General features: G+C 42.3%; 1 protein-coding gene across 2 annotated transcripts in view; it reads right to left on the reverse strand.

Moving 5' to 3' along the window:
- Positions 1-20,629, reverse strand: part of nlgn4xa (neuroligin 4 X-linked a) — a 151,296-nt gene extending 130,667 nt beyond the window's left edge. Inside the window, exon 1 of one of the 2 annotated variants that reach the window (XM_033616120.2) lies at positions 20,234-20,629. The gene's annotated coding sequence lies outside the window, so the exon portion shown is untranslated. The remainder of the gene's footprint in view (positions 1-20,233) is intronic. The other variant, XM_033616121.2, reaches the window with a different exon arrangement.
- Positions 20,630-25,320: the final 4,691 nt, after the last annotated feature.

Consider the following 25,320-nt stretch of genomic DNA (forward strand, 5'->3'; position numbering starts at 1 on the left):
GATACATCCACTACCCCTCCCATCTGCCCTACAGGGACTTTCCAGCTTCTTATATTACATTGTTACCAACAGCGTGTCAAACAGACGTCATCCAGCAGCATTGATTGATTTATTATCAGAATTCATTCTGAAATTTGTCTTGCATCCAAGACACTTGTTTCTCATCACAAAATCCATTACAAATGAAAAAAATATAACATTTAACATCCATCAGACAAAATATACCATCAGACATGTGACATGTGCTATATCCAAAATCAAAGTGGCTGCACTAACATCACGCCACTCTGACAGGTTCCATCTGGCTGCCGCCATGAACTGATACTGCCTGTCCGCGTATCATACCGCCGCGACAGGTGCCGTCAGGCCAATGTACAAACTGACGCTGCCCTGTGGCGTATCGTCCTATTGCAAAAGGCGGCTTTTGGGGTCGATGTCAGGTGCTGAAATCACGTGTACTGTGCAATTTTGGGCTTTCCCAGATGAAAGATGTAAAAGAAACGTGGCGATATCTCTGGTTGTGGCTCTAAAACGGTGGTCCTACGTCACACAGTTAGAGAGTTTCAAGGATGGCCGTTGTCACAGTCTTGCAATCAAAGACAGCCTGGGATAAAACCTTGTGGAGTTGTGGCAGCAGAAGCCTTGACTTGTACGATGTGTCCTTCAATTCTTATCATGATCGCGTAAAGACGGACGAAGCATTGAAGGAAATAGAGGCAGAGTTGCAGCTGCCAGGTGAGCAACCTAGACACATTGCAGTATATGTTGTGCTTCACAGTTGGGCAAGCAATTACCCATGCAGCATCCTTGTGCACTCAGTATGGGAAGATATCATGCGTTGTAGCCTGTGATTCAGTAGCCGCTGTCATCGTACAGTCTACATACATCAAAGTTGATGTCGTACCCAGGTTTATTAGATCCATGTCGCACAGTGTAGCTGCACTAAACTTCTAAGATTGCTAAAATCTCACAGTCTGTAGGAGGCTTTAAGGACTCTTATTTCCGTATTGCCAGATTTCCTTTAATCAATTGAAATTCAGAGGCACCATCTCTTAGGAACAACCTTCTTCTATCACGACAATCGACATCTACACTGTCTTCGTTTTAAACACGTGTATGTGCTAATAAACTAAAATAATGAAATAAATGAAGGGCAGTTTCTTTTTATTCAGAACTTGAGTGACTGATTGTGGGTATAATTTAAATATTCAATCTCCACTCAAGAGTAGACAATGAATTAATTTTTGTGAGTTTACAATTTTTTATTCAAAAACCAGTGGAGTGTTGTGAGACCAGCTGAAATAATTCGAAGACTAGTTAATTGTCAGGCTCTTCTGCGAGGGAATTTGGAAAGTCCCCTGCATTAGAAATCTACTCTGCGGTCTTGGAAGTGTCTTATGGCCTCATGGTCGCAACTAGATTCAATTTCCTGATTGAGCTCTTGCCTCATTCCACTGCCCCCAGGTCTTGAGACATTTTTTAAATATATATTTATTTTTATATCTGAAGTGGTTTGGTTGAAGAGTCTCACACCTGACTGCTTCAGTCCAAAAATGTTGATTAATTACCCTCTCACCCAAATCATACTATGTGCCACTCAAAGCCAGGCCAAATCAATTATTAAACATTAATGCTGACCAGCACAGACGCCTCTCTGATATCAAATATAAATGAAAAGGCAGCATGAATAAATGAGTGGAATTCTGCTAATAGAGTCAAAGTACATGCCAATCTTTGCGAGCAAGACTTTAAACTAAACAGTTTTCCAGCATGGATTAGCGCGAGAGAACAGAAAGGATTGAAGCTGTTACTGACTACGGCTGCAAGGATCTGTCATGTAGGCCTGTCTGCCCTGAGACACGAAGCTTCATTTGGCCATCACTAATATACATGGTAATTAAACTCTACGACAGATTTTCCATTCCTATAACATTAAGTCATTCATATCATCAGTTAGAACGATAATTTTAGACAGTTCTACAAAACCAGATTATAGTCGATGACATTTTTTCATCAAACTTTTAAAATGATTTCTAACAGTCAAGATGGCGGTGACGATAACGGTGGGTCACCATATCGGATAAAGAATCAATCTGCAGTTGCTCTGGTTCAAAATAAAACCACATGTTTCAATGGTTGTCATTTTTGAGCCATACCAAAGCCCAAAATGCGTCCTGCAACAGACGCTAAGGCGTCTTATTTTTATCTCTCAAAACCAACCTTTTCTGTGAAGCTTTTGCGACCTAATTTTGTTGAAGACTTGCAGCCCCGACCAGCCAGTCAAGAGGAACGAGGAGTCAGCAGTCAGTGACGGTATGAAACAGTCAAACAACCAGGTTTATCACCAACTGTGGAATCATTGCAACCACAAGAGTTCCCTAGGCTGATTGGTCCAATAATTCGCAAGCTTAGCTGTAGACAGACGGATACACTAATGCACTAATGCACGAACACCAACAACCAAAAGCATGATCCCAAGAATCAGGCTACAGCATGGTTTGATGCAGAGCCTATACGCCATAGGTACGATGTCGATTTGCAGAAGTATAAATCCCGCTTTAGGCTACCAACATTTTTCATTTGTCCTTTTGAAACCATATTATAACAGCTACATATTTGAGGGTTAAAGGTAGAGAATTTTACCCAAGCGGAAACCTCCGACACTGACAAATGAAGCCAGTGCAGAAGTGCCAAAAACTGCAGTTCTCTGCTCTGCCCGTCAGACCATGACCTTTAGTTTTACTCTACCTACTCTACTCTTTTTTACTCTACCCATTTGCGTCAAGGCCATCCAACCGGAGCTTCTTGCTCTGCCACTACTCAGTTTCCTGGCCAACACTTGTCCCTGATTCCCTCTTCTCATTTGAACTCTGTTGACTGTGTTTCTGTTTTGGGACGTCTGGAATCCGTCCCTTAAGGCAGGGGTTCTATCATGATCCTGGGTTTGTTTAAATTCTGTTATCCTACGGGTTCTCTGTTTGTGTTCCTTGTTTCATGTTATTCATTCATGTTTAATCTGCTTCCTGTTTTATTTTGTAGGTTCTCTCCTCATGTGTCGTGTCTGGTTTTACTTCCTGTCTTTGTGTGTTTTCCCGCCTGTTTTCTGCCACACCTGTCTCGTTAGTCCTTCCCTGTTCCCTGAGTCTTCCCCTCACACCTGTTCTGTATTTGTCTCATCTGCTCTACCCTTGTTGTTCACTCCTTTTGCCTGTGTCTTCCTTCTCCGGCTGTGTCTCGTCCTTGGGATTAGTCCACCGAAAGCACGTGAACAGCTGTAGCTACAGGCTACAATGAGGCTGAAAACAGAGTTCAAATGACGTTTTTCCAAACAATTTTTTATGTCGGGGCTTCAGGACACTTGGATCACTACGGACGAGCAGTATGGAGATATTTTGTGGTTTCAATTATGTGTTTTTGGACGTTTGAATCTGGGGCACCGTCAGCCTCCATTAGGTGGAGTTGTGTTGCTACCTCCTCTCCCCTTGGATCTCCGGAAGTGATGTGAGGACTCTAAAACTTCACCTGAGCCTCCCTCGGCATATGGGTGAGTAGATAATGGCTGAATTTTCATTTTTGGGTGCACTATCCCTTTAAAGCTAGCTTTTGGTTAACCTCAACCTGCCTGTTAGTCTGCATTTGGGTCCACCCTGAACTGATTTGTGACAGGGAGTCCAGAAACCAATGGGTGACTTCCGGTTGCTGCATCCATTATTTTAAACAGTCCATGGTTTCAGCCACAATGGAGTGATGTTTTTATGAACAAGTCACCTTTAAAGTAAGGATGTGGTATACATTTTTGGCAATGGTTTCACGCTATTCCACAATAGGTGGAGGTTAAGGGCAAAAAACCCCAGCAAAATGTGCCAGCAAAAATAGATGTTTCAAAATAATCAAAAACTTGGTTTTGCATGTCTTTCATGGTAAAGGAAATGCATCCAATATGTTTGTCAGGCCTCAGCTATACACACCATTACTGAAAAACCAAATGTAACCTACCCCCTGTACCCAGCAGGGTACCTTAAACCTAACAAAAAATCTGTGTGTGGTCGTGTAAGGACAACAAGACCAGTCTTCGTCTTGTTTTCCATGTCAAAAGGCCAAATTATTTTGAAGGGAAAAAATGGTGATATTCTATTTTTCCTATTTTCAACAAATCTTATTTTTCAGACCCAACCTGACAATGAAACAAGTACTGTGTGTGTATCCAACACCTCATGTATCCTCTTCCTCTGTGCCATAGAGCTCCAGTGTTGTTAAAAACACATCAGTGAGCTGCACTGTTGCACTGGGTGACATGTTCCCGCCATTACCGTGAACACACACTGTAGTTTATTTTGACTCATACACTACTTTTAGGAAACTACTCAAACTTTTCCAAAAAATTATAGCATAATTCCAGCCTCAACTTTTAATTGTAGGACGTAAATCACCCACCATGTTACCCTGATTTTTATTTATCTATTTATTGTCAATTTGGTGAACCAACCCTTTCAACAGAAATAGTCTGCCATTCTACCTTCAGGCTCATCTCGGAGCTACCAGCTGTGTTTCCATGGTAACAATCAATGACACCTGCTGACGAGTGGCAAAAACCGAGTGTGAAATGTCCCATAATTTCTGCTTTGCTAACAATGTTGTGGAGCTGGCAATGAGAAGAGAACGCCTTTTTCAAGACGGGAGTAAACAAGCCCTTAAAAACATTTCGGGAGAAAAACACTTTCTTAAATGTCTGTTACTGTTCCTCTCATCTCTGAATTTCTCAGGAAAATGTCCTTGCAGTGGCCTTTCAGAACTATTCTCCCGGAGTGAAAGAGGCCAAGCCACCTGCTGATGCTTTCACACTGAAAAAAAGAATACCCAGAATACACTGCAAAGCTTAAATAGTTAAGAATAAAATGAATAGACAAATTATATCCCAACAAAAACAGCACAGGGCCAATTCATGGTTATGTCCCTGGATGCATGGTTGGCATCGTAACCCCTTTGTGCTGCCCGAACCCCTATGCTGCTTTTGATGTTCAGCTGGTCGCATCTGTGGTCAACTACAGACAGCTCAGCTTTCACTGTGGTGCGACAGGGTTTCAGTGTTGATGCAGGTCAGCGTATTCAAATCTATAGCTCGGCTGATGTTTGCTGGGCTGGTTTACACTTCCACATGACAACACATTCGGATCAGATTCCTTCAGTCAGGAAACAACTCCTGGCCCCGACACAGTCACTGTACTTCTATCTTTGTGACGACCAATATTGACATAATGCATTGCCAAGCCCCTTACCCTAAGAATGTTATGGTGATCTGTCTCCGAAATGTTCGGACGCATGGGTCAGAGTTTCCCCACAGGGACGCAAATTCTTCCGTCAAGTTTTGTTGTTATAGATCATAACCTTTGCATGGGAAGTGGCGTACCCCCTTTCCAGGCCTTGTTTTGTGCATACGCAATGGTTATAAATGAGACCTCTGAACCTTAAGTCTCAACCCTCAAACAGGCCTCTGTAGACATAGAGATTGGACTAAATGCGTTTCTATTATATATATATATCTCCTCATATTCAAGCTATTTTATGTCTTAGATGCCCTTTTTTACTTGTGTGATTGCATTCTTAAATGGACCCTGACATCTCTGATTTTCATTGCCAACAACTGCTTCTCCAAAATTGTGTTGCACATGACAATAACATACACATGTGCATACATTCTGTGGGAGGAGAGTTGTTCGGTGACGACCGTGATTTAAAGAAAGTGTGACTGACCTTTCACTGGGGGCAAAAGAGAGCACATGCATTCTCTGCAAATGCCAAGGTCCTTGTAACCTTACAGCATTAAAGTCTACAGTACTCAATCAGTCTGTCTCTCATACAGCAGCTCAGATTCACAAATTATTCTTTCACTCACGGTGACTTGAGTGATCCCCTGACTTTCCCTCTTGCACCACTGTGAGGCTGACATTTGTTGTTTTGCGTAATATGTCTCAACAACTGTTGGATGGATTGCGATGATGCAAACCTTTATGTTCCCCCTCAGGATGACTTTTTGTATAACTTTTGTGATCCTTTAATTTAGTGCCATGATCTGGTCAAAATTTAAATATGTCCACTGTCTTTGGCTTGTGACCAAATACCCACAAAAAAAATGGTGTTCGCATTCTAGCCTCATTATCAAGAAATTACACACTGACATGCGAGAATAAAACATGTGCTAAACATCAGGATATTAGCACTGTCATTGTGAGCAAGTTAGCATACAGGTGTTAGCATGTCAATAAAAGTACCTAAGGACAACCAATGGGTTTATGAAGAGAACTGGATCCTGTGTTCGAGGCGTGGTATCGTTCATTACTATAAAAGTTGCTCAGTGATGCATAAAAATCGTGCAGCTCTTATAGACTTTTGAAATGTTATCAGACCAGACTAAATCCAGATAGTGAAGCGAGTCATTTCATGGAGGTTGTGATGCTCCAAAAAAGACGTCTCTTTCCCAGTGGCATCAGGTGACGAACCCAGAAGGTAGATGGTTTGGCCACTTTGTCAAACTGGCTTCAAAGTCTGTCCAACTTCCTGGGGTTCTAGGACAGCACCAGAGACCTGCTAGTGAGGCTGTAGATCACTTAGTCACTACTGTTTGACGATACACATCACATCTACACATATGGATGTTGTGCTATTTTATCCATTTTGTATTTCTTATCGTCCAATACAAACTTTTCTCATCATGATAACTGCACAAACATGAGTCAGAGTAGAATGTATTGTTATAATTTTCAGTCCTACTCTGATGTAGAACTGATTTCAGTCCTATTCTAACTAATTGTTAGGGCTGACCCAAAAAAGTCGAAGCTTCGAAGCTTCATTCGATGGCACAGGATTCGATTGTGAAAAAAAAAAAATCGAAGCTACAGCGCTTTTTTTTTTCGTTTTTTGGGGGAGGCATTAAACGCAACCCTAACCCAACGAGCGCACTCAGAGCCGCTCTGAGTCTGGTGTCAGAGACACTTCTGATGCTCTGAGTTGCGCATCTGTTTGATTGTGCTGCAGTGTGCACTGAGGGTTTTAATTTAAGGTACTCACAGACTCGGGCGAACTATAAGTGGAGCGGACTCCGCAAGAAATGTCCGCAGTCATTCGGGCTTCCATAGTCGAGTGCACTTCCGCGTTGTAGTTTCCTGTAAAAATGTCCGTGGCAATGTGAAAAATACATGCCGAGCAGTCTTTTGAGTGACACTGGTGCACGGAGCGGAGGCCGCACAGTCGTAAGATCTGAGCTTCGCACGCACAGAGCTTGCGGACGTCCACTTTTAGTCTGCGCGGACCTCCGCGGAGTCCCCCTCCGTCATCGAATGCTTCGAATTAGATTCATTCTGAGCTCCAAAGCTTCGAATGTCCAAAACTGGAGTCGAAGGTCAGCCCTACTAATTGTACAATTCTTAGAAGGGATTTTAAAAGGTCTTTAGGGTCCAACAGCATCATCATCCAGGAACAAATTCCTACAGAGGCTGTTATCAAGAACCTCATCAAGACTACCATGATGACACGTTGTCAGAAAGAGTCCCACATTATATGGTAAATGCATGTTTGAATCCCAAAAGTAGTAATGTCAATAAAGGCTGTTGAGTAGTAGAAACTCAAGCAAACACAGTGTGACTCCACCACATCGCAGTCGAATTCATTGTTAATGGAGCGGCTCCACAGAGTGCCACCAGGTCTGGGACAGAGTGGTTCATGTATTGATTGAACTGACTGTGAAGTCATATCACAGTGGGGAATTTTTCCATAGACACACAGAGACAATCTAGCAGGGCCATAGCTGTAACTTTTTATCTAAAATTTCAGTAGTACAAATCAAGGGGTTAGGGAAGCATGAATTATGATTTCCAAGTACTTTGCAGATCAAAACCTTCACATTTATGAACTCATATGAAAGTACAGTAAGTGAGATTGAACAAAAATTACACAACAATAAAAATTAAGTTTGTTCTTGAGAGATATCTGCAGTGAGACTTTACATTAAAGGATAAAGAACCTAGGTGTGAAGACAAAAGTCTGGACCTGTGATCATAATTTCTGATTTATCTGAGTTTACCTGGAATTCTGAGGAAAGATTTTAACTTTCGTAAGGCTGACAGGACACGGAAATAAATACTGATATGATGCTTTTAAAATAAGGGCACTCCTGTAGATAGCGATAACTAAAGGAGCATGGACAGATCCCTGAAGTATTCCATGGATAGTGAAGAATTTACGGTCGCCTGCAGCTACACAAAAGGTCGCCTTATAAATAGTATGTGGTAGCTTGGTTAAGCAAACGTTTATGTAGTTTATGCACTATGTAATCACAGTCAGGGGGAGTGGGGTCAGTCAGGACATTTATGTATCGACCTGAAAAAACCTTCCCTTAGTCACAGACCACTTTATGAATATAATTTGATCCCTGAAAAGATACAGGTGTCTGCCTTTCCGGAAGAGTTGGGACCAATACAGTCTCACTCTGGTGTCTGGTTGTGGACTTTCCACACACGTTACATATGACGTGCAAGGTACCCCGGTGCGTTGGCTGTTGACGTTCTGGGAAGCCATGTCAATGCACATGATTATATTTCACTAACACACTCACATGGTTGGGTTTAGGACAAAAGAACGGCACTTGGCTTGACAATCTTATGGGAGACAAACACCAGCCTCCCGGGTGAAAGTCCGTGGTTGTTGGATCCATCATTCACCCCCCTCCTGCCCACCCTTCTTGGACTTCAGCTTCCTTAACTTTCATCATTGTCCTGACACATTTCCTCCAAACACCACTGGCCACTGTTAAACAATATCAGTGACCGGCCACCTATCATGCCGACGTAAAAGGATGGCATTTTTCGTTAGTGTCTGACCACTGACCAAGCGCTAGTTTTGGAGTGGGACCGGGTTGTTGGAACAGTGACTAGGGTTGGTTGGAACATCTTGTTCTGGGCCAAAAAAATACTGTTCAAATTGAAAAACAAAAACATCTCGTCTTGCTTTTATTCACCTTTTGTTAATCTGTAATAAGGTAGAAACTATAAACAATACCGCCACTGAATGAATAACTGTCCCAACCATCCCAGAAAGAGCGGACAAACTTTAGATGCCTGTACCAGCTGACAACAAAAGTTCAAACTGCTAAAACTGGCATCAACTGGTCAGAAAATCAGCTTATCAATAAGACATTTGTATATATGGTATAACTAAAAGTAGTATGGCAGGACAAAAATAACAAAGCAAAGCTAAAATTAACTGACACACTGTAGATTTCCATGGTGAAAGGTTTGGACATAGTTGCTTTCTAACTTCCTATAAAGGCATGACATCAATTGTCCCCATGTCCCAACTGACCCCGCTCTCCCCTAGTGACTTTAATAAGACCTTAAGGCCCTATCATTTCAGTTCATAATGTGCTTTAGTGGTGTATACAGCATTGACACACACACTTGCAATCAATTTAATTACCACAAACTAACTGCATGGTGGACCTGGGGCCTTTAGATCCCCCGAGGGTCTCGGGCAGTTGCCCATTTTGACCAGTTGGTAATCCAGCCTCCCTGCCAGGAATATAATGATGAGGGAGAAACACTGAATCCTTTATGCTTTTATTTTGTTGGGCCAAAAGTAATCACAGTAAGACTCTTAAATTTTAGATTCTACAAATACTGGAATCAACCCATGAAACACTTACAACCAGGGCCTGGAGCAGAGAGCCACAGACAGTGGAGGTTCTTTGTGGGATTTGTTGACAATAAGCATTAGAATTGCTGCCCCGAGGTTGTATTTCTCTACACAGGAGATCTTTACAGTTAGCACAGTTTCAAGGTGGACACCCAAGATTAGAGTCACCCTTTTGTTCCTGAGATATGATGTTTAATTAATGGCCAGAAAAGTATTATCATGCCACAGTGATGTTGACCTTTGATATCAATGGATATAAAAAATCATGGTTTTATCCTATTAGACATTTGTGTGAAGTTTTCTCACGTTTGTGCCAAATTTGAAGAAATTCCCCTCAAAGTGTTTTGGAGATAACACACCTTGACCTTAAACCACTAAAATTGGATCAGATCATTGTTGAGTCCATGTGAAGGTTTGTGCCAAATTAAAGAAAATTCCCTCAAAGTGTTTTGTTGATAACACACCTTGACCTTTGACCACTACAATTGGATCACATCATTGTTGAGCCCAAATGAACGTTTGAGCCAAATTTGAATAAATTCCCCTCAAAGTGTTTTGGGGATACCACACCTTGACCTTTGGCCACTAAAATGTGATCAGATTGTTGTTGAGTCCAAATGAACGTTTGTGCCAAATTTCAGGAAATTCCCCTCAAAGTGTTTTGGAGATTACACACCTTGACCTTTGATGATTAAAATCTGAACAGATCATTGTTGAGTCCAAATTAACGTTTGTGCCAAATCTGAAGAAATTCCTTTCAAAGTGTTTTGGAGATGACACACCTTGACCTTTGACCACTAAAATCTGATCAAATCACTGTTGAGTCCATGTGAACATTTGTGCCAAATTAAACAAAAATTCCCTCAAAGTGTTTTGGAGATAACACACCTTGACCTTTAACCACTAAAATCAGATCAGATCATTGTTGAGTCAAAGTGAACGTCTGTGCCAAATTTGAGGAAATTCCCCTCAAAGTGTTTTGGAGATGACACATCTTGACTTTTGGCCACTAAAATCTGATCAGATCACTGTTGAGTCCAAATGAATGTTTGTGCCAAATTTGAAGAAATTCCTTTCAAAGTGTTTTGGAGATAACACACCTTGACCTTTGACCACTAAAATCTGATCAGATTGCTGTTGAGTCCAAATGAATGTTTGTGCCAAATTTGAAAGAAATTCCCCTCAAAGTGTTTTGGAGATAACACACCTTGACCTTTAACCACTAAAATTGGATCAGATCATTGTTGAGTCAAAGTGAACATTTGTGCCAAATTAAACAAAAATTCCCTCAAAGTGTTTTGGAGATAACACACCTTGACCTTTAACCACTAAAATCGGATCAGATCATTGTTGAGTCAAAGTGAACGTTTGTGCCAAATTTGAGGAAATTCCCCTCAAAGTGTTTTGGAGATGACACATCTTGACCTTTGACCACTGAAATCTGATCAGATCACTGTTGAGTCCAAATGAATGTTTGTGCCAAATTTGAAGAAATTCCTTTCAAAGTGTTTTGGAGATAACACACCTTGACCTTTTGCCATTAAAATCTGACAAGATCACTGTTGAGTCCATGTGAACGTTTGTGCCAAAGTTGTAGAAATTCCCTCAAAGTGTTTTGGAGATAACACACTTTGACTTTTGGCCACTAAAATCTGATCAGATTGCTGTTGAGTCCAAATGAACGTTTGTGCCAAATTTGAAGAAATTCCCCTCAAAGTGTTTTGGAGATAACACACCTTGACCTTTAACCACTAAAATCTCATCAGATTGCTGTTGAGTCCAAATTAACGTTTGTGCCAAATTTGAAAGAAATTCCCCTCAAAGTGTTTTGGGGATTACACACCTTGACCTTTGATGATTAAAATCTGAACACGTCATTGTTGAGTCCAAATTAACGTTTGTGCCATATTAAAAAAAATTCCCTCAAAGTGTTTTGGAGATAACACACCTTGACCTTTAACAACTAAAATCGGATCAGATCATTGTTGAGTCAAAGTGAACGTTTGCGCCAAATTTGAGGAAATTCCCCTCAAAGTGTTGGAGATAACACATCTTGACCTTTGACCACTGAAATCTGATCAGATCACTGCTGAGTCCAAATGAACATTTGTGCCAAATTTGAAGAAATTCCTTCAAAATGTTTTGGAGATAACACACCTTGACCTTTAACCACTAAAATCTGATCAGATTGCTGTTGAGTCCAACTGAACGTTTGTGCCAAATTTGAAGAAATTCCTTTCCAAGTGTTTTGGAGATAACACACCTTGACCTTTAACCACTAACATCTGATCAGATCATTGTTGAGTCCAAATGAAAGTTTGTGCCAAATTTGAGGAAATTCCCCTCAAAGTGTTTTGGAGATAACACACCTTGACCTTTGACCACTAAAATTGGATCAGGTCATTGTTGAGTCGTAGTGAACGTTTGTGCCAAATTTGAAAAAATTCCCCTCAAAGTGTTTTGGAGATGACACACCTTGACCTTTGACCACTAAAATTGGATCAGGTCATTGTTGAGTCGTAGTGAACGTTTGTGCTAAATTTGAAAAAATTCCCCTCAAAGTGTTTTGGAGATAACACACCTTGACCTTTAACCACTAACATCTGATCAGATCATTGTTGAGTCCAAATGAAAGTTTGTGCCAAATTCGAAGAAATTTGTGAGATATCACATTCACAAGAATGAAATGGACGCAAGGTCACAGTGACCTTGACAACTGACCTATGACCACCAAAATGTAATCAGTTCATTGCTGAGTCCGAGGCATTCTTGAAATATTACACTCACAAGAATGTGACAGATGGAAGGACAACCCAAAGACACAATGCCTCCAGCTACAGCTACCGTTGGCACGGAGGCAGGAAAATTAGTTACCCTTTCATAGTGGAATTCAACTACTGCGAAACTAAAGGAAACTGACATTACCAGTGTTTAGTGTTATGTCTCATGGCCAAGAACAGAACATAATGAATCTTCAGATTTGCCCCACAGCTTATCCTCTACGCACTGATTACATTATACACATTTACATTTTAATAAGAAAACTGATTTTCTTTCAAACTGCTTTAACTCCTAAATGCTTTGAGCTCATATTAAAACCAAGTTTAAAAACATAATGTGTTTCAAAATAGAAAAAAACAGTTTGTGCTTATTGATTCATTAAATTAAATCACAATTTATTGTGACTGTATGGGAATGAAACTATACTTTCAATTACCCTGATATCATTGCCTAGATATCCTAGCAACAGGAGATAAATTGCCTCGAGCACATCGTTTTGTTTGGTGTTTGAGTACAACCACAGGCTGTTCATCACTGGCTGTTTGCCTACAAGAGTGGTTATATAATGATGAAATTTACTGCTATGAAAAATATCAGCAGCTGTTTGTCGCCGCCTCACATGGCAGCACAAGCCATTGAACGCGGAAAGGGTTAACTGTGCCGAAGCCTTGCACAGGTGAGACCGTCGCCCATTGTTCACTGAGGTTATATGCTTGTAAATGTTGCTGTGATGAATTGACACATTGTACAGTATTTGTAATAATGTGCTGTTTTTATGATAAACCGTCCTTCACACGGCTCGGGCTGAATGCAGAGCATGCTCCGCCGCTCTCCTTGGCACAGGCACACAGAAGATTGCGAACATTGTTCTCACTCTTAATGATTATAGGAGATATGTCTAATGAATACCAATGAAGGGGCTCGCTGTCATTTGCATTTCAATCATTATAAAGTGATCCTTTCAGAGGCACCTTGTCCTCCTAACTCTGAAATGTCACAGACACACAGTAGCTGATAACTGCTACATATACACGTACAGTGCATTATACATACATGTATGTTTTGTCTGTGTTCATCATGAAGGGGGTCAGACTTGTCAACTTGCGGCCCATGGGCCAAGTCGGGCCTGCGACAGGGTGCAAGGTGTGTCAGTGTGGGTTTTCTCCGGGTACTCCAGCTTCCTCCCACAGTCCAAAGACATGCAGGTTAACTGGTGACTCTAAATTGTCCGTAGGTGTGAATGTGAGTGTGAATGGTTGTCTGTCTCTATGTGTCTGCCCTGTGATAGTCTGGTGACCAGATGGATGGATGTTAAGCGTTTCTAGGTACCCCAACAGAGGGGTAACCAAAAATGAGGATGGTTCTATTGGTACCAATAACCATCCTAATGTGTGCCGAACTGGACTGGACTGCTTGGTGAAAACGAGGCTCAAGATGCATGCAAGCTACCCACACACACACACCTTTACAACTGACAATCCAACAACCATGCCCACATGTTGCAGTGAGTGACTCAGTGCGTGTGTGGAAATAGGCAGGGTGTGACTGCTCCTCACCCTGCCTTTGAGTTTGCCCATTCAGAACAGGTACAAATACTTTCGCCCCCAGATATGGAGAACTTACACCTCGTATGGACTAGATTATTTCAAACATACTTTAATCTATCTCCGCACCTGCTTATCATTTACAGAGTTGCCATAGCCAGAGCCTTAGAGTTGCCACAGTATGGCTCTTGACTATGAGAGAACACCAGGAGGAAATGCATCTCTACATAGAGGAGCCAGATAGTTGTGGGTTCCACGGTGCTAACCACTGAGCCACCTCGTATTTGGTGCAACGCCACTCCTCGTTGAAATGTCCTCTACCAGTTCAGTCCTGTCTCTCACAAATAAAACTGCCTGCATGCCTACACCTTCTCTTCCCAGTTCTCACCAATGAGAGAACTATAATCCTTCTGCATGTGTATGGAGAATCCGTAGGCAACGGAACAAGATTTTGGTATTGGAAGAGTTCTGGTTTGTGCTTTTAGTCTAGGTGTTATTGACGAATCACATTTGAGCGACAGGTAATTGTCTGTTTTCAAAATACACTTATAACCCAGGTTCCAAATTTGACTTTGAGTGCAGTTTTTGGAATGACGTCATTTTGAATGTTATTTTGTGTTTATCTAACTTTGATTATGCATTAGGTTAAGGTTTTGCTAGTCTGAATGGGCGGAAGTTCGCTGCATAGATCAGCCTCTCATTGGGCGGAACGAGCCACCCGCTGAAGTCCCGCCCTACCACCTCCAGTTATGTAGCAGTTTTCAACATGTCCTTTACTAACTTTTGCGGTGTTTGATCTTGCGGGGATGTAGCCATTTTTCTGCCATGGTTCGCGTCCTGTAGGCGATATTTTTGTGGGCGTGTTACACCAAAACCTGTTTCCCCCCGGCAATATTTTTGCAAGCACACCGTTGCTGTGGCACCGCCCAGAACAATTGTGATTGGTTGAAAGAAATACAAGCAGTCGGGGCGTTTTTTTTTTCTCCAATCTTAAAGTGAGAGTCGGTGCAGAAAGACCTTTCTTTTCTTGAGAAAGGTCTGGTGAGCGAGACTAAGGTTTTGGTAATCTGTATTCTCGTGGACAAACCAGCGCAAGACTATGTAACCAATCAGAGCAGTTGTAAGGCATTATATGGTACCGGTAGTAACACCTGTGCCTGATTAGATGGCTGGCGTTGGCGCGTCTTTTACTGCCGGTTGTAGAACTGCCTATGACGCGGTGTCCAGTTGAGCCCGAGGGAGAGAAGTGAACTCCCTGGTGAGTGTGCTAACGTTGTTAGCATGTTGCTAATCGCCTCACTTTGTATTAGTAAGAGGTATTACCTGCGCTGCTCTGATTGTGTGTTGCCCACGCTTGGATATTGTTTAATGTTGTGTCACTATGTGCCGCTATGTGTATTATGTTTAATGTGACTTTGGGTGGTTGTTGTTGTTAGCTCAATTAGCCTAGTGGCTAATGTTAGCTTGCAGGACCGGACGTGTTACCCACAACCTGAAGTAAATTGATACCCTCAAACATGATAGCGGTTAACTCATATTGAATGTATTATTTATTTCTGTTCACTTTTAGTGACAGTTTGCACTTTAATAGTTTAATAATTAATTATTGTTGGGAGTTTGAGAGCACAGCTGCGGAAAAATCAAATGTGCACTGTGAATTATATTTTTGTTTAATCTAAAACTAAGCCATGAGTATTACAGCTGGTCTTGTGTTCATACAGGCCAGGTTTTTTGTGCTGTGAAAAGCAACTGTGAACTGTGATGGCGAGCTAGTGAAACGGACCGTCGAAGAACCTGTTGTAATCACCTCCGGCGGTGTGGCAGGACACCAGCCAGCCTTATTCACCTCATCTACTCATCCATTGTCCCCTCATCTCATATACACACACACACACCCCAGCCCAATCTTTGTTTTCCATTCCCTTAATTTTTGACTGACTATTACCCGTCTAATAACATCGAATATTGTACTGAGTACATATTGAACAGTTGAGAAAACTCCTATGGCCACTTTTGTTGTTTGTGTTCTTTTCCTTATTTACTTTAAATACAAAGTACCTGGTTTATTTGTATCTAACGTCTCCTGAGTTTCACTGAGTTTTGTTCATCACTCCAGCTTTCCTTCTTCTTCGAACCCCTTCTGATTACACTACTCCCAAACTAAAAAAAAATTGTCAGCACTTGCTACACTCTTCTACTTTTACAGGAAATGTACAGTTTGCGTACAGTCTCTTTCAAAATAAAGGCACTATGTTGGTACAACACCATGACGTTTTTTTCTATTCGACAACAAATGCATGTGGCTACATTTTGCCTACACACACACACATGGTTGGGTTTAAGCGACAAAAGCATGTGGTTGGGTTTGGCTTTACAATCTTAAAGGGAGCGAACACCGGCCTCCTGGGTGACAGTTGGTGGTTGTTGGACCCATCCATCATTCCTTCTGCCCACCTTACTGGGACTTCTGCTCCCTTAACTTTACCCTTTTAGCCGCGTATCAGGTTGACGTGAAAGAACGTCTTTTTTAGTTGCTGTCCGACGCCAGAAGTCACCAAACAAGCGTTGGTGTGATCCATGATGACATCAGTAAGTGTGTAATATTCTAGAGAGAATGGTGAAAAATGAAAAATTGTTGACGACAAAAATGGTGTGCAGTTGTCTCATTAATAGTTGGTTTGTGCTTGTTTTTGAATCAAAAGAAATACAGAACAACACACAGAACAAAAGCTCACAGGTAATCAATGTGATTACTACTAACTACTGTCTACATGTGCTGTGCATTGTGCAACACATAGTTGCTCTCTACTGCCTTCAGACCTTAAAACAAGATAAAAGAAAACCTAACTGGTGCATTTATATCCTTCCAAATCTGAAAACATAACTTAAAGGAGCTACCATGCCGTTTGCCAACACACCCGCAAACTTTAGGCTTGTGCTATGCTTCATGTTTGCCCTGACGTCACACTAGAGGAGGTCCTAAAGTAGGGATGTCAAACTAATTGTACTTCATGGGCCACATACAGCTCAGTTTGATCTCAAGTGGGCCGGACCAGTAACACCATAACAAAATAATCTATAAATACCAACACCTCCAAATTAGTCCCTTTCTTCCATCAATACAATTCTGATATATTAAACAGTTAATTCCAGCTGAGCATTTTGATTGGACAGGACTGGGACTACTATCTCTGCATGTATCACTCCGCTTTACAGGAGCTCTGAGCCATTGATTAATCATTAATCAGCTGACATTGTGGGTTGTCGTAATAAACTTTGCACCGCAAAATGAAACATATTACCACAAATGACATTTGGGTTAAATAATAAGTTGTCAGAGAAGGACAAAGGAGCCTGGATACTTCCCTGTAAATCTCCAGGTGTGCCAATATAACACCAGGAGACGACGCAACGTGCTGATTAGGCTGTTAACTCATCGGCACCACACGTATTCCACCAAATAAAAATAGTTCGTCAAAATAATCAATTTGAGAATAATACGAAATTTGACCAATAAAAACAAAACCAAACGATGACTCTGGCTAATAGTAAGCTTCGCAAAGCTCCGAGAATGCCTCATTGACCTCCATTATCCAGCCAGTGTGATGATGGCCAGGGAGACGAAGGTTGCTGGTGGATTAATGGAGTTGAGGATGAAGTTGCTGGAAGGTAAAACTACAAACAGCAGACTTTTTGGCATATTGCAGCCTCTACAAAAGTGTTCAAAGAGGTGTGAGAAAGACAGCGTGTCTACACCGGGAACAGGAAGTTGAGCTGGACGTCAGTTTATCAGTGAGCTACAGTTTGTCAGAAGCTAGTGAAGCTAGAGAAATAGCGCCTTGTGTTTTGCGTCATCTTCTGATCAGCTTTCAGACTACTTAGAATGGCTGATAACGATTTTGGAGGTCGATTGGCGCACCCTTATCTGGGGGTGTTCAATTTATAATCCTCGCTCGTCTCCGACTTGGCTTAAAGAAGAGATAGCGAGTTAATCGTGTACGAGGAGATTGTTATATAGCAGCATTGATAATCATTTCGCAGCAATTGGATAAAAGGGAAACATGTCTCGTGAGGCAACATTTGACCTGAAGTAAGTACTTGATCCTGAAACCTGGCGCCTCTTAGCTTCCACAGGAGCGTCAGTTAGTTGTACAAAGTCATCCACTGGGCTGGATTGGACCCTTTGGCGGGCCAGGTTTGGGTGTTTGTTTGCCATTCACATGCAAGTCATTTCATAAAAAATACTACTGACACATTCTCTTAAAAACAAATGTTCACCTAACACAGCTAAACCCTCTCCAAATACAGCACATGTGGTCCAGCCTCCTGCTCAGCGTCATCACTGACCTCTCATGTTGATGTACCATATGTTGGAAGGCCTGCAGTTTTTATTTTTACCCTAACTGACTTCCCTTCGTCATTATAAAAAGGCAGTGGAATTAGAAATAAAATAAGATTTAAGGTGAAACCACGAGTGCATATTTAAAGGCACCCGCTCCCACCAAAGATTACTCTCCGACAAAACAATAAAACCAATTTCCTGCTTTGGTCCCCTGACATGTTCGCGGAATCCTCAATATTATCCGGAACATGCAGGAGCAGCGGATTACTGGGTGTACGTGTTGTGAGTGTTTGACTTCCGTTTTAAATGACTTTCATCCTGGACGAGCTGTGCAGCCTGCTGAAAGTGGGCAAAGGCGGGAGCCGGGAGAGGAACACAACTGACTGTTTGATTGGAACTGCGGGAAAATGTTTTTCGACGTTAACATGCAGATTCCGAGAAGCTGGACGTGTACGGCTCTCTCAATCACTGTCAGACAACAGCTCAGGGAGAGTTACCGTAATCTTTAACTGGTGTGAATCTTACACCTGCCTGGCCATTTCCCCCTCTGCTAAAGACAGTGAAGGAAGGAAGGCAACCAGAAAGCTGAGCTGCATTGGACGGCCAAACGAAGCTTTTTAGGAATATATTCCATTAAAGATTCATTTTGTATCAGTTATAACCCCTCCCACAAAAGCGGTGCAGACCTGAGCAGGTCTGAGATGCAAAAGAGACACCTACACCTTTTCCAAACACACACACACAGTAGCATTACAACAACTCCAATCTTGTATTTTCGAGTAAAAGATGGCTCTAAAAGCCAATCTGGGCATTTCATCCTGGAGCAGGTATGTGCATGATAACACACACACCTGCTACACACACACAAGGTCATCCCATGTGAAACTAGCAGCCTGTGTGAAGCTGCAGTCCACGCACCTCTCTGGCAGGGCCCCGCGTGAATGCCACCCAGTGTGAACACAAGCTGAAAATCACAGCATTAGCAGCAGTGTAGCTGTAAAAATTCATGCAAGGCACAAACCCCCACTCCCCCCCCCACCACCTCCTCCTCATCCACCCCCCTTTTTTCCCTTTTCCCTCAAAATCCACATCCAGATATCTACACCACCATCTTGTGGCTGCTTGGATAGCGATACGCGCATGAGGGATGCTGGAAGATGCCTGACTCTGCTGCTGCACCGCGTTCACACACAAACACACACACACACACACAAGAGTTGAGGGGTTAAAAAAAAAAAAAGAAAGAAAACGCAGGTGTGAAATGGGTTTAAACGATTTGCCATCTTGAGGAAGAGGCGCTTGGTGCTGTCACATCACAGCCGCCTGTCTTGTCCGTGCGGCCGCGTTAAAGTTAACCGAGCTGTTGCTTTGGCACCGAGTTTGGTTAAAGCACCACTGCAAGCCCGTGTGTCTGCATTGATACAGCCGGTTTGCACAGTTAATAAAAAGCGTGATTATTAGTGATGTGCCTGCGTGTGATCAGCATCCTCCCCACTGGCTGGTTGCAATCATACAGTCTCTCATCAACATGTCCAAATGAGCAAACTGGAGTCGGATGCAAGTGCGCAAGAATCAGCCTCTGCTGCTGCGGAGGTGTGTGGCTCAAACCTCCATATTCCGCCTGTTTCTTTGCATTTTTTCTGAGAAGTTGTGGTTTTTCTAAACTAGTAAGGTTCGCAGTTAATGTCTGTGGTTGCATTCCCTGTGGATTATGACTGAAGCGCGTCCGGACAAGCCGTCAGATGAGGAGGAGGAGGAGGAGGAGGAGAAGGAGGGGGGTTCAGCGCCTGAAAACGCACAGAAATCCAGCCGCTGGTCTGTAAATTTAGTCTGTTTTCCTGCTGGAAGGAAAATCTGTAAGGCTCAGCATCAGCACACTTACCTCAGCCTGTATCTCCACCGTCTCTTTTATATAAGTCCCGACTTCAGGCGAAACACACACCACATAGGAAGAAAAAAAAATACAATTAAGTCCACGTCCAGCCTGCTGCTCTGCAAATCCAAAGTAAGAAGCGCAGTCCCGATGTAGAAGGCAGCCCGGCTATACGTCCTGTGAATGTGTGCGTGCGTGCGTGTGAGTGTGTGTGTGTGTGTGTGTGTGGGGGAGAATAGAGATGCGGCTTTATCAGCACAGAAGATGTTTCAATGAGTCATTGCAGAGGCACTGGAAACGGTGCTGAATCTAATTGCTCTCATAGAGCGAGTGTATTGCGAGGACAAGATTAGTGTTAAGAGAAACCAGGTCTCTCTCTCTCCCTCTCTCCCTCTGTCTCTCTCTCCCTAGCTTGCCATTGGACTACACCGCCTGAAATTTACTAAGCCTGCAGCCAATAGATTGCCGCATTCTCTCAATCACCCTTAACCAGCCGCTGTGTTGTGGCAGCTCTGGCATGGAGCATGGAACATGGAAACGGCTGCTCCTCAGCTCGAGGTCCTGGAGTGCCCATAGGTGTTTAGAGCGACACTACAGAAACATAAGGAATACTTACTTCACTGTGATGGAGAGAATAGTTATCATGTTGGTATACGGCACAATACTGAAGTCTGGGTCATGTAAAAATTACAGACAGAAGGAGTCCTGGGGCAAAAAGAACTATGGACCCCAATCGCCCATCACTGTCCCACAAAATGTTTTTGTTGTCATTTTATTTTATATAAATAAAAACATAAATAAACAAATATTAATAATATGTAAGTATATTTTCAATCAACCTCATTTAAAGGTGCATTAAGGAGATTACAGTCAGCTGAAACGTCTCCTGGTTAGAATTCCTTCAGTGTTCATTGTTAAGGAGGTTTTAACCGGGAGCTGAATTATCCACACAGATCTTTTCCTTTACAAAACATATAGACTCGCTTGTTAAACCAGTAACAGGCTGTCAACCCAGCATCTGGTAATGTGTACTCACCTAATTTGTGCTCACCTTATTATGGATCCAGATCTCGAGGCAGTTTTTACCAGGAGCCAAATTATCCACAGAGGTCTCTTCCCCTCCAAAACATACAGATCTGGTAGTTAAAACCAGTAACAGTCTGCTAACCCAGCACCTGGTAATGTGTATGCACCTAATTTGTGCTCACCTTATTTCTGATCCAGATCTTGAGGAGATTTTAACCGGGAGCCGAATTTTCACCATAGGTCTCTTCTTCTCCAAAACATACAAATCTCGTGGTTAAAACCAGTAACAGGCTGTTAACCCAGCGCCTTTTTTCCTTTGATTACTTAACTTATGGTCACCTTATTTCGGATCCAGATCTTGAGGTGATTTTTACAGGGAGCCAAATTTTCACCATAGGTCTCTTCTTCTCCAAAACATACAGATCTGGTAGTTAAAACCAGTAACAGTCTGTTAACCCAGCACCTGGTAATGTGTATTCACCTAATTTGTGCTCACCTTATTTCGTATCCAGATCTTGAGGAGATTTTAACCGGGAGCCGAATTATCCACAGAGGTCTCTTCCCCTCCAAAACATACAGACCTGGTGGTTTAAACCAGCAACAGGCTGTCAACCCAGCATCTGGTAATGTGTACTCACCTAATTTGTGCTCACCTTATTTTGGATCCAGATCTTGAGTCGATTTTTACCAGGAGCCAAATTATCCACAGAGGTCTCTTCCTCTCCAAAACATACAGACCTGGTGGTTAAAACCAGTAACAGACTGCTAACCCAGCACCTGGTAATGTGTAATCACCTAATCTGTGCTCACCTTATTTCATATCCAGATCTTGAGGAGATTTTAACCGGGAGCCGAATTTTCACCACAGGTCTCTTCTTCTCCAAAACATACAAATCCGGTGGTTAAAACCAATAACAGGCTGTTAACCCAGCCCCTGATAATGTATATTCACCTTTTTTTGTTTGATAACTTAACTTGTGGTCATCTTATTTCGGATCCAGATCTTGAGGAGATTTTAACCGGGAGCAGAATTATCAACAGAGGGCTCTTCTTCTTCTTCAAAACATACAGACGTGGTGGTTTAAACCAGAAACAGGCTGTTAACCCAGTGCCTGGTAATGTGTACTCACCTAATTTGTGCTCAACTTATTTTCGATCCAGATCTTGAGGCGATTTTAACTGGGAGCAGAGATATCACCATAGGTCTCTTCTTCTCTAAAACAAACTGCAAATCGATGTTTTTCCGGCGCCCTTTGGCATGTTGGAGACAACCGTTAGCCTTGCACCTGCTAATGTGTGCTTATCTTTTTTTTTTTTTTTGTCAGATAATTTAAGATCCAGACGTTCAGGAGTTTTTAACCGGGAGCCAAATTATTCACAAAGGTCTTTTCTTCTCCAAAACATACAGACCTGGTAGTTAAAACCAGTAACAGGCTGCTAACTCAGCGCCTGGTAATGTGTACTCACCTAATTTGTGCTCACCTTATTTCGGATCCAGATCTTGAGGAGATTTTTACCAGGAGCTGAATTATCACCAGAGGTCTCTTCTTTTTTAATCTAGATTTTACGGCTGTAGTCTCTGACACCCCAAACATAAGTAATGTGTCATTTTCTGTAGCAGAATTCTGGCACTGTAACAATGTTCTGCTGCTTCCTCTTCATTATTTGTACGACGACAAGAGGTCACTTATAGGTCATTTCAAATTTCGAGCAAACAACTATATCGCAAGATATAGGCAAGAACAGCCTTTTCTAACACACAGGATTACCATCCATTCAGCGATCGATTTGGACTTGCCTTTAAAGCCATCTAAACTGACGTCTGTTTGGGGTTCCAAGAAATAAGGATGCTCAATGGTGCACCTGGACACGACATTATTTTGCTCTGTCAATCTGTCATCTTTCCCAACCAGTTTAGTGGCCTTTGCTTTTCTTGGTATAATCAGTGGTGGATCTTTCTATAGGCAATGTAGGCGGCTGCTTGGGCAAGACCCAATTATTTGTGTTGATTCCTCACCCACCTCATAAAGGCAAGTCAGTTCACCTGTTCCCGATTACACGCAGCCAGTACATATATCTCAGCCTCAAAGGCACCATTTGCCAGATTGTTCTTCGGCACTCTGATTTCCTGTTGCCAACTTTATCCGCCTCTGATGATCCCGTCTCGTCTTATTTGCGGTAAACCCGCCTGCCTTCTGTCCCTGCCCTGGTGTTAAAATAAGTATGTTTATTACTTAACAGCGACCTCACATAAATTATGTAACGTTATGCTAAAACAACACTGACTTTTGGTTTCATACGGGACACAAATTTTCGTCTCCTGGGTGAAAATCTTGTACTGTTTGACCAATCCACCTCCCCTCCCTCCAGCCTGACTTGGGCTTTGTCTTTATACTGTGTCAGTCGCTCTCAGCTTGAAGTATTGCCGCAGATGGTTTTACAAAGGAGCTAGTTGAAAGCCAGGTGCATCTCATCAAGGCTGCCTTTATCGTCGCAATCACAGGCTGAGGGGCTTGACAATGTATTTGTATTTGACCACATGGGGATGAAAACAAGCTGAAGTCTTTGTATGCAATTTACAAACACAATTTAACTGATCTCAAGAAAGCAATGATAAGCGCAGGCTACTCATAACCCACAGATGATATCCTTTCCCTTCAACAGTCTGCATGTAAAACTAGATATTGATAAAAGGCTGGAAATGGAGGCTAACGCTTTTAAAATTTCAGTAGGATTCCCTGTGATATCAAGGTCAAGCTCATTTCGAATCAACATGAATAAAATCAGCAATGTTTCTCATCATCAGTGTCAGTGAAAACAGGCCTAGAGCGGGACTGAACAGTGGAGTCAGAGCCCGAGGACGAGACAGGCTGAGAGCTGCACAGAAGGCAGGCCTCCCTTTGATATCGTCATCATTTATTCCCTGTCCCCACATCATAACCCTCAGCAGTCGGGGGTATCCTCCTCGCCTCTGAAGTATATATCAGCTTCAGTCAGTGGCTTGGCCCAGATTGACTGGGTGACTTTCATAAGACTGATGAGGGAGCGTCACTGCTGCCTGGGTGAAGCCAAATCAAATGTTCAGCTGGATTACAAAACCACCTGCAACCTGTGGCAGTGGACCTCTGGATATGACACATACGACCTTTCTCCTCCCGTATTAGCACAAATGCTGCATGACAGAGCTGTCACTGATGATGTCATCACCCAAACCACACCCATAGGGGAGGTTTTAGTAGAAGTAAATCTGATAAAGGTGTTTTTCAGCTTACTGGTGTAAATTGTATTTTTTTTTTTTTTTTTTTAGAATGCATTACATTTGTGTTCAAATGTGCCAGAGAGACTTAGTTTTTATTATTGTCAGAGGACTCACTGGGTCACCTCTGTAATCCAATTTTTTTAAAAGCAAATCCTGAAATAGAAAGATAGCCACTTACACCACTCCTCCTTCTACACAATGCACATTAGCCACAGATTTCATATAAACAGATAAGGACTGGTCGTGGTTTGAATTTGACCCAAGGATGCTGCACCTGAGCTGAATTCAAAGCTAATCTGTAACTGCATAGAATTAAAGGGATAGTTCAGATTTTTTTAAGTGGGGTTGACGCTCTTGGTGTAATGAAAAAGGCTCAAGGGACGGTAATGCAGTTTGATTTCAACCCTTTGTTGAACAAAGAGTGCCAGACTGCAGAAAATAAAGAAAAGGGTTCATGAAGCTTCATTTGGCCATCGCTAGTTAAATCAAACTGCATTGCCATCCCTTGAGCCTTTTTCATTACACCAGGAGGGCCATCTAGTGGGTTTAGCAAACACAACTGGTGGTTCATGAAGCTTCATTTGGACATCACTAGTGCCAGATTGTCAACAAAAGCAAGGGGTTAGGTTTAGAAAAATAAATAAATCATGGTTTGGCTCAACATTTACACAGGAAGAAAACAAGAGGCTCCCATGTGAGGTCTAGCATTTGTGGGAGCCATCCCCTACTCCACACCCTACCCTATAGAGACTTTCCTTATATTTTCTTATATTACATTGTTACCGGCAGTGTTTCTAACGGATGCCGCCGA

Source organism: Epinephelus lanceolatus, chromosome 24 (genome assembly GCF_041903045.1).
Source record: "Epinephelus lanceolatus isolate andai-2023 chromosome 24, ASM4190304v1, whole genome shotgun sequence".
Classification (NCBI taxonomy): domain Eukaryota; kingdom Metazoa; phylum Chordata; class Actinopteri; order Perciformes; family Serranidae; genus Epinephelus; species Epinephelus lanceolatus.